Source organism: Chelonia mydas, chromosome 4, assembly GCF_015237465.2.
Source record: "Chelonia mydas isolate rCheMyd1 chromosome 4, rCheMyd1.pri.v2, whole genome shotgun sequence".
NCBI lineage: Eukaryota > Metazoa > Chordata > Testudines > Cheloniidae > Chelonia > Chelonia mydas.
This window is the reverse complement of record NC_057852.1, coordinates 63,457,441-63,471,140: the sequence shown is the minus strand read 5'-3', so window position 1 is coordinate 63,471,140 and position 13,700 is coordinate 63,457,441.

Sequence of the window (13,700 nt, the reverse complement as noted above, 5' to 3'; positions counted from 1 at the left end):
ATCACGAGTCCAGGGCGCTGCCAGAAGCAGAAGCAGGAGGAGGAGTAAGGGCTGCAGGCAGTTTCGGTGCAGCGTTTCGGAAGTGCAGGCTTAATTTAACTCTATGTTTTGGGGATTTCTAATGCTTAAAGCCTTCTTTAAAAAAAACACCCCAAAATCCTCAAATGCTTTGAAAAGAAATAGGCACTCACAACACTGATATGTGCCTGCAGCTTTAACTAGATCTTAATTAAGTTTTTTTTTTTGTGGAGATACATATGCACACAAAACTAGTTAAAAGAACATTATTGAGGTGGCAGTCAAGTGCTCAAAATTTTAGAAATGCCAGACTGAAGGTTGCCTGTGCAACCTTTATTCACCCCGCTTGTGCCTGTGCATTACAATACAGCCGTTAATTACATGGTTACATGCTATTTTTTCATGCATCATTCTGTGCACAAGAATGGTGCTCAGTTAATGAGCTGCTATTCACTATTCACAAAAAGAAAAGGAGTACTTGTGGCACCTTAGAGACTAACCAATTTATTTGAGCATAAGCTTTCGTGAGCTACAGCTCACTTCATCGGATGCATACTGTGGAAAGTGTAGAAGATCTTTTTATATACACACAAAGCATGAAAAAATACCTCCTCCCACCCCACTCTCCTGCTGCTAATAGCTTATCTAAAGTGATCACTCTCCTTACAATGTGTATGATAATCAAGTTGGGCCATTTCCAGCACAAATCCAGGTTTTCTCTCCGCCCCCCCCCCCCCACCCCCAAACACAAACCCACTCGTGTGTGTGTGTTGAGAAAACCTGGATTTGTGCTGGAAATGGCCCAACTTGATTTGTGCTGGAAATGGCCCAACTTGATTATCATACACATTGTAAGGAGAGTGATCACTTTAGATAAGCCATTACCAGCAGGAGAGTGGGGTGGGAGAAGGTATTTTTTCATGCTTTGTGTGTACATAAAAAGATCTTCTACACTTTCCACAGTATGCATCCGATGAAGTGAGCTGTAGCTCACGAAAGCTTATGCTCAAATAAATTGGTTAGTCTCTAAGGTGCCACAAGTACTCCTTTTCTTTTTGCAAATACATACTAACACGGCTGTTACTCTGAAACCTATTCACTATTCAGTTTTCTCCTTATTGTTCAATGAGTGGCCCCATGCCTTATTTACTGCACGCTATTCAAACCTTGCTCTGGAAACAGCATTGTTAACTTCCTCACAGGTGTTTCTGTAGCGCTTATCACTACAGTATCTGAATGCTTCACAAACATCAATATTTATTTTCACATCACTCCTGTGAGGTCGGGGGTGATATTATCCCCATTTTACAGATGTGGAACTGAGGCATACAGAGATTAAGATCAAAAGTTTCCGGTACTTTTTGGTGCTCAATTTGAAATGCCTAGGACCTGATTTTTCAGAGGATTTAGCATTTTTATACCACTTCATAAATTCCAAGCACCACTCTAATCTATTTCATATGCAGTAATGAGCGCTCAGCAGTTCTGCAAATCTAGTCCCAGGTAAATCAAGCTTGAGAACCCAAAAATGAGGAACACACAATTAGTGATCACATGTGAAAATTTTGGTTTAAATGGCTTGCCCGGTATCACTCTGTTGTGGAAGCAGCGATATAATCCTGTTCTCCTGAATGGAATTACCTGGCTGGGGTCTTGTGGAAAAAACTAGTGATTGATCATGTAATTAGAGACTGACTGTATCATAATTCACAAGGGGACAGAATTAAGGTTGTGCCTTAATTCTGGCATTTTCAATTTCCCCCTTCTGTTTTCCTCCACTCCCATCCAACCTCCTGCCGCACTTTCCCTCTGCTCCTATGCATTCCTGCCCGCTCATTCCGCTTTGCTGCTTAACCACTTTTGTCTCCTGTCTTCAAGTTTAAAGTATACAGTATCTTCAACTTGTTTGTTTCTTCACTTCTTATTTTTGATATTATTGAACCTTAATTTGAGATTGTCAGGTTCTTTTTCAACTATCTTATATTTTCGAAATAAAACAGCAAAGCTAATGCCTGAAATAATTTCTTAGAAGTGGAGATATTCATGAGCAAAATCTTGCTCGCTTTATTTATTATGGATATTCTATGGATTGTGGGTTGCCTGAGGATGACATGGATATGGTACACACAGCTTGCCATGATGTACAGATGTATCTCTAGACCAGTGTTTCCCAAACTTGGGACGCCGCTTGTTCAGGGAAAGCCCCTGGTGGGCTGGGCCGGTTTGTTTACCTGCCGCGTCTGCAGGTTTGGCCGATTGCGGCTCCCACTGGTAATTTAAATTCACTCACCTTTTGGAAAACTGTGGGGTTGTACCAAGTAGAGAGGAATTTTTATGCAAAAGCAAATAGGAATGGAGGAGAACATTTAGATAGAAACAAAACATGTGGCACTAATAACTGGCTGAATTCCCACTTGTAGTTTTGGGATATGGTATTTACAATGCGTGATATAGCCTTCGATCTAATAGTATTTGCATTGCCAGGCTGGATTCCACAGTGAAGTTATAATCCTGGCCTTGATCCTGCTCTACTGAAATACTTGGAGGGTGCAAAGTTTTCCACAAATCTTTGAAGATGTTTGCATGTGTGTACCTTCCTCTCACCCCCTTGCAAGAAATTAGTTGAGATTCCTCCCCAAGTTACCCATACCCTTAGAATCCTCATGGACAAGAGCCAGCGGTATGGAGATCCGGTGCCTCTACACTGGTGCTGGGACCCCAGCACACTCAACCTGCTCCATGGCAATCCGGCTGAGATAGAGCAGCCGTGCCATCAGGATTCCCTTGATTGTGACTGCCCTTGCTGTTTCCTATCTGGATTGGCTAAATGGAAAGGTAGTTTATCACTGTATCAACTCTTTTGGTTAATCTTTGAGAATACTTGGTGGATGATTGCATTTCCCACCCTCTTCCCCATTGCATACCCAACTCCTAATCCTTGCTCCACACAGACTGACCCTGGGAAAGCCATCTGTGTGATCACATGAAAGGATTGGGGGGATAGAGCAGTGTCGTTGGCTGATTTTATAGACATATGTACACACTTCCTTCATGGGATAGGTGAAATCCACTTGGGAGGGGCCTCCATGCACAGGTCTGGGTGAGGCTATCTGGATCCTTGTTTGTGATATTAGAATGTGATGCACAGGGAATGGCAGAGTTGTGACAAAGGCATCATTATAACATTGCTGCAGATTGAAGCAGAAACAGAGCATGCTGTGAACCAACCTTTTGCCAGATACAAATATCTTTAAAAATTTGTAAAAATAATTAGGGACAGCTATTTTTAAAATATCAAACAAATGTAAAAATAATATGTTGTATCTTTGGGCTGAGTGGTTAGTCCATATCTGAGGCCTAGCCAGGCTATTTCCATTAGAAGGAAAAATTGATAATAAGAGTCAGGTATTTCTTTGATGCAAACTCTGCTCCCTGTCAGGCCCACACTCATGACTGCTTTTCTGGCTTTCTTTTGGCTCTCTTCACCCAGCAACCAATCAATTCCTAAGCTCCTGCATTTGCAATCAGGCCCCAGAAACCCCCCTTGGCCCATATGGCTCAACTTCTAATTGGCCCTGCATGCAGTCTAGTGCCTTAGGCTTCTATTGTCTCCTCCTATTTTACGCCATAAAGGAGATCTATTGCATCTTTCATTTAGCCTGAATGAAGGGCGATTAGCAGGCCCATCAGCTTTTAACAATGCCAAACCAACCTAACTTCCTTCTTTGACAGGGTTACTGGCCTAGTGGCTTGGGGGAAAGCTGTAGATGTGATATATCTTGATTTTTAGTAAGGCTTTTGACCCCGTCCCACATGACATTCTCATCAGCAAACTAGGGAAATGTGGGCTAAATGAAATTACTGTAAGGTGGGTGCACAACTGATTGAAAGACCATACTCAAAGAGTACTTATCAATGGTCTACTGTCATACTGGGGGGATGTATCTGGTGGGAACCTGCATGGGTCTGTCCTGGGTCTAGTATTAGTCAATATTTTCATTAATGACTTGGTTAATGGAGTGGAGAGTATGGAGGGGAGAGTATGCTTATAAAACTTGTGGATGGCACCAAGCTGGGAGGGCTTGCTAGCACTTCTGAGGACAAGATTATAGTTCAAAATGACCATGACAAATTGGAGAACTGGTCTGAAATCAGCAAGATGAAATTCAATAATGACAAGTGCAAAGGAAGGAAAAAACAAATGCACAACTACAAAATGGGGAATAACAGGCTTGGCAGTGGTACTGCACTGAAGGATCTGGGAATTATAGTGGATCACAAATTGAATGAGTCAACAATGTGATGCAGCTGTGAAAAAGGCAAATATTCTGGGGTATATTAACAGGAGTGTTCTGTGTAAGACGTGAGACATAATTGTCCTGCTCTTCTCGGCACTGATGAGGCCTGAGCTGGAGTACTTTATCCTGTTCCGGCAACAGACTTACAGAAAGATTTGGACAAACTGGAGAGAGTCCAGAGCAACAAAAAATGATAAAAAGTTTAGAAAACCTGACTTCTGAGGAAAGGTCAAAAAAACTGGGCATGTTTAGTCATGAGAAAAGAAGATTCCGGGGAACCCGATAAGTCTTCATATATGTTAAAAGCTGTTTATAAAGAGGACAGTGAGCAACTGTACTCCATGTTCTGTGAAGGTAGGATACAAAGTAATGGGCTTAACCTGCAGCAAGGGAGAGTTAAATTAGATATTAAGAAAACCTTCAGAGGGTTTGCTTACAGCGCTGCACTGGGTGCAGCTGACTACTGTAGTGCTTAGTGAAGATGCTACATATGCTGAGGGGAGAGTTTCTCCCATGGGCATAGGTACTCCAACCTAGCTGCCGCCTTCTTGGGGAGATGATGGGAGAAGCCCTCGTGTCAACATCACGCTGTCTACACTGGGGGTTAGGTCGGGATAACTATGTCGCTCAGGGGTGTGGGTTTTCCACATGCCTGAGTGACATACTTATATTGATATAAGTTTGTAGTATAGACCAGGACTAATGCTAAGGATAATTAGGAACTGAAACAGGCTTCCAAAGGAAGTTTTGCAATCCCCATTGTTCGAAGTTTTTAATACCTGTCAGGGATGGTCTAGGCTGATTTGGTTCTGCCTCAGCATGACAGGGAGTTGGGGGAGGACTGGACTAGATGACTTCTCGAGGTCCCTTCCAGTGCTACCTGTCTATGTTTCTGTGAGTACCTATAGATCAAAGACATGCTTGATGGCAGCCATTAACATCTAATAGCATAACAATATAACCCCCCCACCCCCCAAACCTAGAATATTGGTAAATGCAGCCCCTTTCTGAGGCGAAGTGAGACAGTATGTGAAAGCAAACTGTCATAATCAGTAACTGTTATAACATTATAATTTGTTTGCATTATGGTACTGCCTAGAGACCCCAATTAAGTTTGGGGGCCCCCCTCCTGTTAGTAAAACTCAGAGTAAGAAACAGCCATAGTAGTACAAGTATATTCTAAAATGATCATATATTATATTGAATAGTTTTCTAAATACTACTGGCCCCAGTGATGGGGCATACAAAGCCCGCAATGGGGGCAGGAAAGTGTTTAAGGCGCTGCTAGGGGCTCAAGATCCCTGCCCCACCACACCTGCAAGCCATGTCAGGCCTGCAGGAGGGGCCTTAAGAAGGAGAAACCCTGCTTAGTTGGCAGCAGCCTTGGTTTCAGCCTTGTGGAATACAGTGTGGCTGGGAATAGGGACTGTGTGCACAACCATTGCCTGTCTTAGTCCCCGGGGGGAAAGAAGGCCAGACACTGAACTAATATTCTAGAACTCTTACCAGTAACTTGCCGGTGGGTGCTGAAATGTGCTGCGCCCTGCTGAGGGCCCACTGAGGGAAGGGAGTTCCACAAAGGGCTTGCGGTGGTTATTTTTGTTTGATCTTTGATAACCTCAGAAGGGGTAGAGTCCCATGGGGCCCAGCTGGAAGACTGAGTCTCCCACATCTGGAACTGTGCTGTTGGCCATTAGATGCTGAAGAGAGGGTGAGTACAGGGACTTGTTGCACCCCACGGGTAGGGTTGCCAACTCTGACTGAAGCTATTCCGGGAGATTTTCCCCCTCAACGTGATATAATGTCATTTTCTTAAAATATCCTATTAAAATCTCCTGGATTGCTTCCAATAGTCACTGGGAGGTCGATGCCAATTCCGGGAGACTCTAGGCCAATCCTGGAGAGTTGGCAACTCTACCATAGGGGCACTGTGGGAGGCCAAATCCATTACCCTCACCGCCCCTCAAAGTCAATACCAAAATCCGTGGCCACTATAATGTATTAAGGGCCCAACTCTCAGTTACCGTCTCTTATCTGCTTCACATTCCACTTCTGCAGCATTTGAGAACAGATATAACTCTGAGGAAAAACAGTGACCAGTTTCTTCTCTCCTCCACCATTTTCTCTTCTCCCCTCTATCAGGTCAGGTATGCTGAAGTCATTTTACTGTCCCAGCCAGTCAGACATGCCCCTGAGAAACAGCATTGCCTGGAGACGATGCTGTTGTTTAGCAGTGATGTTTAGAAAATATTGCTGGCTGGGATCCCAGCTGAACCTGAGCACCAGAAACAGAGTGCAGATCTGCAAAGAATGAGTACTCCTTTGAAAATCCTCCAGTTTGTTTGAGTGCCAAAATCAGGTACTCTGCAGGGGATTTCAGCACCCTCCAGGAGGCTTTTTACAAATCCCTCTGTAAGGATATTACCCAGACCAATTAAAGCCTAGACTGTTAGTCAGCATTTTTGGTCATGAAACAAACATTTTCCTTTTATCTTTTTAGAATATTGTTTCCAGATGGCAGTTCCAATCAATCTCTTTAGAAATACAGCATAAACCTTCAGAAGCAAAATGTTTCATATTTCAAAGTACAAATCTACATCATCCTTAGTAATGACATACAGCATTTTCAGCTAATAGGTCCCCAGAACCATTTATAACTGTAAGGCATAGATAGGAGGTGGTAAATCAGTCAATTTCACCACAGTGTATGTGTGTGACACTTACGGAGATGAAGTGGATGATGTCTCTATGGAAACAATTTAGCTGCAGTGTATCCAAGAGGAACAAAAGGCCACACTATAATGTTCAAATACTGTGCTGTGTGAAGGAGATGGATCTGTATTTCCAGATGCAGTGTTCCTTTTTCATGATTTTAATAATTATATACTAATGTAAAATGGTAAAAATCTTTAACATTGAACTACTCAGATATAATGCCAATCCTCACATACTGAGAACCCCAATACAAAACCAATATGTTGCACGCTAGCCCACATCCTCTCCAGATGTCCAAGATAAAAGATAGTGTCTTCCCACCTACCGTCACTACTGGAACTCGTCCAAAAATGGGGAATTTTGCAATTGTTGCAAAAAATTTGTCACTAGTTTTTGTCTGAAAAATTCTGACCAGCTCTAATTCCTCTAATTCCTAACACCTCTTCCTTGTTTAGATTGATCCTCAGCCAGCCCCTGCTCCCCGCGCCTCACTCGATTATTTGTTCCCTGCAGCTACCATGACAGAAATGATGAAGTTGTAGAGCTGTGTCATCTGTGTATTGAATACATTACAGCCCATGTCTTCTCTCTAACCCTCCCAATGGCTTTCTATACACATTGAACAGAAGGGGTAACAGAATGGGTCCCTCTGGACCCTTTATTGCTCTGTATAGAAAGGAGTTTGGGGTCCTGTAATAATGTGGGTTAATTAACACACTGCAGACGCTAAGGCAGATTCCCCACAAGCATGTATTATTGGTCACGGTATATCCTAAGGCCTAGCTTACCCTCAAACCAGGGTCCTGGAGGGAGGGAAGGGTTTCCAAAAGATGTAAATGGGAATTAAAAGTTATATCTGAATTTTCTGTCTGTCTCATCCATGTCCAGCAAGCAGCTTAAAATGTGTGGAGGAGGGGAGAGAGGGGAGCCAATAACAACATGACGCCAAATGAACAAAAAGAAAGTTGAAACCTTAGCTCATGTCACTATTTTTTGGGAATAATCAAACTGAATGTTTTGGGCTCCCTCTGCTGGTTCTGCAGCAGCACTTCCCTAAAACAGCATTCCTAGGGATGTGCTGACATCACAGAGGAAGCTGTTCCACAACCTAAAGTGTTAAATATGAAAAGATATTATGTATATCGACCATGTAGTTTAACAAAAACAGCCATGTGTAGTTCAGCTTCTTTGCTTCTCCCAGCATCCCAGGGTTTCTATGTGACGAGAAGGGAATCAATATATGTAGTATTTACTAAAATGGAAAATGACAAAACTGGGAGGGAGTTTCCAAATTTTGAATATTACAAGCAGTTCCATTTATAGAGCACCTTTTATTGCAAAGTGCTTTACAAACTCGTCAGGGATTATTTTATTCACTCTTAGGCAGACAACATTGGCATGCACTGTGCACTTCTGGGATGAAATATGACAGCTGTTAAGCAGGCTGTCATGATAATAGTAACATTATCACTAAGTAATTATAAATGGTTTCCCTTGTGCTGTTCATATGCATTTTGTTTTACAAACAGAGTAAGAAACGTGCTCTGTCCTAAAGAGTTTACATTGTAAAGTGGACTAGACAAACAAAGAGAAGATATAGGAAGGAAAGGGCCACAAGGAGGGATTTAGGTGAGAAGAAAGAGGAAGAAATCCTGAATGTTAAGAGGGACACGGAGTACAGAGTATGGCTTGTCAGTATGTGGAAGGCTGTTCCAACCATAGGCCACATGCACTGGAGGTTTAGCGTGCATTCTTGTGAATTAATTATAACAACTTCCCTGTAAAATAGGTAACTATTTATCATCCCAATTTTAGAGATGTGGAATCTGAGTCAGAGAGATTAAGTAACTTGCCTAAGACAACAAAGCGGGTCTGGGTCAGAGCTTTGGTTTGAATGCAGATATCTTAACATTCAGTCCCATGTCTAATCCACTAGCCTGCTAGAGAAGGCTGCTGCTCATGCTATTTGAACTGCCCACAGTTTGGCCAAAGGTCACATTGACTGCCTAGTAGAAGAGTTGGCGTAGATGCAGGCCTCCAGCTGGTCAGGAGCTTGAAGCAGTCTTAGCACAAGCAATAGCAGCTTGGGTGGCACTGTCTCCTAGAGCCATAAATTGGGCTGGGTTTCTTCCAAATACTGAGGTACAGATGGTGGTGGATTTCACAAGTCAATAAACAAACTGACATTCCTAGCTAGTGAACAGTGACCAGAGGAGCTAGCAAACAGGAGTAGCTAACAGGGGAGTTTTGCGAGGGAGTTCTCCAGGTGGAGGAGGAGCGATTACAATACCCTTGGGGCAAGTTTGTTGTCTGAATTCTTTGAGGGGGTCAACAAGCATGTGGACCAAGGGGATCCAGTGGATATAGTGTACTTAGATTTTCAGAAAGCCTTTGACAGAAATCCTCACCAAAGGCTCTTACGTAAAGTAAGCTACCACTGGATAAGAGGGAAGGTGCTCTCATGGACTGGTAACTGGTTAAAAGATAGGAAACAAAGGGTAGATATAAATGGTCAGTTTTCAGAATGGAGAAAGGTAAATAGTGGTGTCCCCTAGGGGTCTGTTCTGGGACCAGTCCTATTCAACATATTCATAAATGATCTGGAAAAAGGGGTAAACAGTGAGGTGGCAAAATTTGCATATGATACAAAATTACTAAAGATAGTTAAGACCCAGGCAGACTGCGAAGAGCTACAAAAGGATCTCTCAAAACTGGGTGACTGGGCAACAAAATGGCAGATGAAATTTAATGTTGATAAATGCAAAGTAATGCACATTGAAAAGCATAATCCCAACTATACATATAAAATGATGGGGTCTAAATTAGCTGTTACCACTCAAGAAAGAGATCTTGGAGTCATTGTGGATAGTTCTCTCAAAACATCCACTCAATGTGCAGCAGCAGTCAAAAAAGTGAACAGCATGCTGGGAATAATTAAGAAAGGGATAGATAATAGGACAGAAAGTATCATGTTGCCTCTATATAAATCCATGGTACGCCCACATCTTGAATACTGTGTGCAGATGTGGTTGCCCATCTCAAAAAAGATATATTGGAATTGGAAAAGGTTCAGAAAAAGAAATGATTAGGGGTATGGAATGGCTTCCATATGAGGAGTGATTAATAAGACTGGGATTTTTCAGCTTGGAAAAGAGACAGCTAAGGGGAGATATGATTCAGGTTTATAAAATTATTACTGGTGGAGAGAAAGTAGATAAGGAAGTGTTGTTTACTACTTCTCATAACACAAGAACTAGGGGTCACCAAATGAAATTAATAGGCAGCAGGTTTAAAACAAATAAAGGAAGTATTTCTTCACACAACACCCAGTCAAACTGTGGAACTCCTTGCCAGAGGATGTTGTGAAGGCCAAGACCATAACAGGGTTAAAAAAAGAACTAGATAAATTCATGGAGGATAGGCCCATCAATTGCTATTAGCCAGGATGGGCAGGAATGGTGTCCCTAGCCTCTATTTGCCAGAAGCTGGGAATGAGCAACAGGGTATGGATCACTTGATGATTACCGGTTTCAGAGCAGCAGCCGTGTTACTCTGTATTCGCAAAAAGAAAAGGAGTACTTGTGGCACCTCTGAGGAACAGTGGGGGGGTGGGGGGGAGGAAAAAACAAGGGGAAATAGGTTACCTTGCATAATGACTTAGCCACTCCCGGTCTCTATTCAAGCCTAAGTTAATTGTATCCAATTTGCAAATGAATTCCAATTCAGCAGTCTCTCGCTGGAGTCTGGTTTTGAAGTTTTTCTGTTGTAATATCGCAACTTTCATGTCTGTAATCGCGTGATCAGAGAGATTGAAGTGTTCTCCTACTGGTTTATGAATGTTATAATTCTTGACATCTGATTTGTGTCCATTTATTCTTTTACGTAGAGACTGTCCAGTTTGGCCAATGTACATGGCAGAGGGGCATTGCTGGCACCTGATGGCATATATCACATTGGTAGATGTGCAGGTGAACGAGCCTCTGATAGTGTGGCTGATGTTATTAGGCTCTGTGATGGTGTCCCCTGAATAGATATGTGGGCACAGTTGGCAACGGGCTTTGTTGCAAGGATAGGTTCCTGGGTTAGTGGTTCTGCTGTGTGGTATGTAGCTGCTGGTGAGTATTTGCTTCAGGTTGGGGGGCTGTCTGTAGGCAAGGACTGGCCTGTCTCCCAAGATTTGTGAGAGTGATGGGTTGTCCTTCAGGATAGGTTGTAGATCCTTGATAATGCTTTGGAGAGGTTTTAGTTGGGGGCTGAAGGTGATGGCTAGTGGCGTTCTGTTATTTTCTTTGTTAGGCCTGTCCTGTAGTAGGTGACTTCTGGGTACTCTTCTGGCTTTGTCAGTCTGTTTCTTCACTTCAGCAGGTGGGTATTGTAGTTGTAAGAATGCTTGATAGAGATCTTGTAGGTGTTTGTCTCTGTCTGAGGGGTTGGAGCAAATGCGGTTGTATCGTAGAGCTTGGCTGTAGACAATGGACCGTGTGGTGTGGTCTGGGTGAAAGCTGGAGGCATGTAGGTAGGAATAGTGGTCAGTAGGTTTCCGGTATAGGGTGGTGTTTATGTGACCATTGCTTATTAGCACCGTAGTGTCCAGGAAGTGTTCCTCAGACGTTCTTGTTAAACCCTGTGCTGGAAATGGCCCACCTTGATTATCATACGCATTGTAAGGAGAGTGATCACTTTAGATAAGCTATTACCAGCAGGAGAGTGGGGTGGGTGGAGAGAAAACCTTTTGAAGTGATAAACACCCATTTTTTCATGGTCTGTGTGTATAAAACATCCTCACTGCATTTTCCACTTTATGCATCCGATGAAGTGAGCTGTAGCTCACGAAAGCTTATGCTCAAATAAATTGGTTAGTCTCTAAGGTGCCACAAGTACTCCTTTTCTTTTTGATGATTACCTGTTCTGTTCATTCCCTCTGGGGCACCTGGCACTGGCCATGTAGGAAGACAGAATATTGGGCTAGATGGACTTTTGGTCTGACCCAGTAGGGCCGTTCTTATGTTCTAGCCACTGGTTTACATTTTGAAGGCTGTCTGTAATGAAAAGGGCAAGACACTACTTTTTTTTTTAAAAAAAAACCCCTGATATTAGCCTTGATATTTCTGCATCTCTGAAACTGGCAATGGCCATGAGCTTCTCAGCTCCGAAGGCTGCTTGGCATCAGAAGGTACAAGCTGAGAGTGGGGATTCATAAATGGAGAGGATTAAGAGAAGGCAACAAGTGTAATGAATAAGAGGAGAGGAGATCAGGAGTGAGGGCAAAATTATGCAGGGCCATGAAGGTCTGGATAAGTTACTTGAATTTGATGTAGTAAATGAAAGGAAGCCAAGGAAGAGATTTGTGAAGGTGATAACTTAATTAGTGACATGGGAAGAAGATGAATTGGCAGTGGCATACAGCAATTCTACAAAATAGTTTAGGACAGGAAGTGAAGATGAATTCAGAATCTCATTGAAATTGCAGAAGAAATTTAGGGAGGCAAAGTGCAATTAGCCGAGTTGGAATTTGACCAGAACACCAGTGTTAATAACTCTACCCTTTCAAATAACACTCAGGAAATATCTATGATCACCAGTGTTTGGGACCTTGGCTTTTGCATCCCATCTATAAGAAGGCACCTCCAATGGAACAGTTCCTCTTTAGCACTATGCAGGGCCTTTGGTTCAGTATTGATTCGGAGATGAGAGCCATCTCTGGAAACACAAATAACACTTGCTACAGGACCGTCCTTTGTGTTCTTTGATAGATTTCCAAACAAGTCCATATCCAGTTCAATACTGATTAGCATTGGGAGATCTAATAGGATCCCAGCACAAGGCAGAATGGCTGCATGTCATGGGAGTCGAAAAACTACGAACATTTCTTAAGGGCGTCCCTTAAAGGTCAGGCCAAAGTATACATTTTTGGAAAAAGATCTCACCCAGGTTAGAAGACATTAGTCAAGTTCTTGGCATCTTTCCATTCCAAAGAAATTATTGGTGCTGCATTTCAAGAAAGAACAATATTGCTGGAGCACAAGAATAATGGAAGCATTTCTGCTATAATTGTATTAAGGGAGCATCAGAAAAACAACAATCCCAAACTATGTTCTCTGTCGGATCATCACCACTTTAACTACATGGGCTCCTCCTACAAAGCAAAGTGGGAGTGAAACTGTGCTCCAAATCATCAATACTCTTTTTATAAAGAGCTGTAGGATTAGGTTTGTGTGGGTTATAATGTTTAAAGAGGATGAACTAAAGGAAAACATAAGTAACCAAGACTATCCAAGTCTTTAGAGCAGGGTGGAATAGCCAAAAGTACTAACAAGATTAGTGCAAAGTTGTTAATGCACCTCGTTAGCTTGTTTGTATTAATCCTGCTAGTTTGAGAAATGTCAGTTCAAGTTCTCAGTAAAAACCTGAAATAGAACAAGAGAGAGGGAACTATAAGTAGAATGAGGAAACTCTTTTCTTCTGTCTACAGATCACTTGTTCCCTTCCAAGGTACAAAGAGAAATCAGGTTTAGAGGAAACAGTTCACAGGAGCATTGTCCTTACAGAAAATTTATAGGTATAGGGAGTACCTAGCTTGATGCACAACTTAGAAAATATCCACATATAAAGACTACAAAGGCCTAGTTAGTTTAAAATAAAACCACTTCAAATCATACAATATTGTAA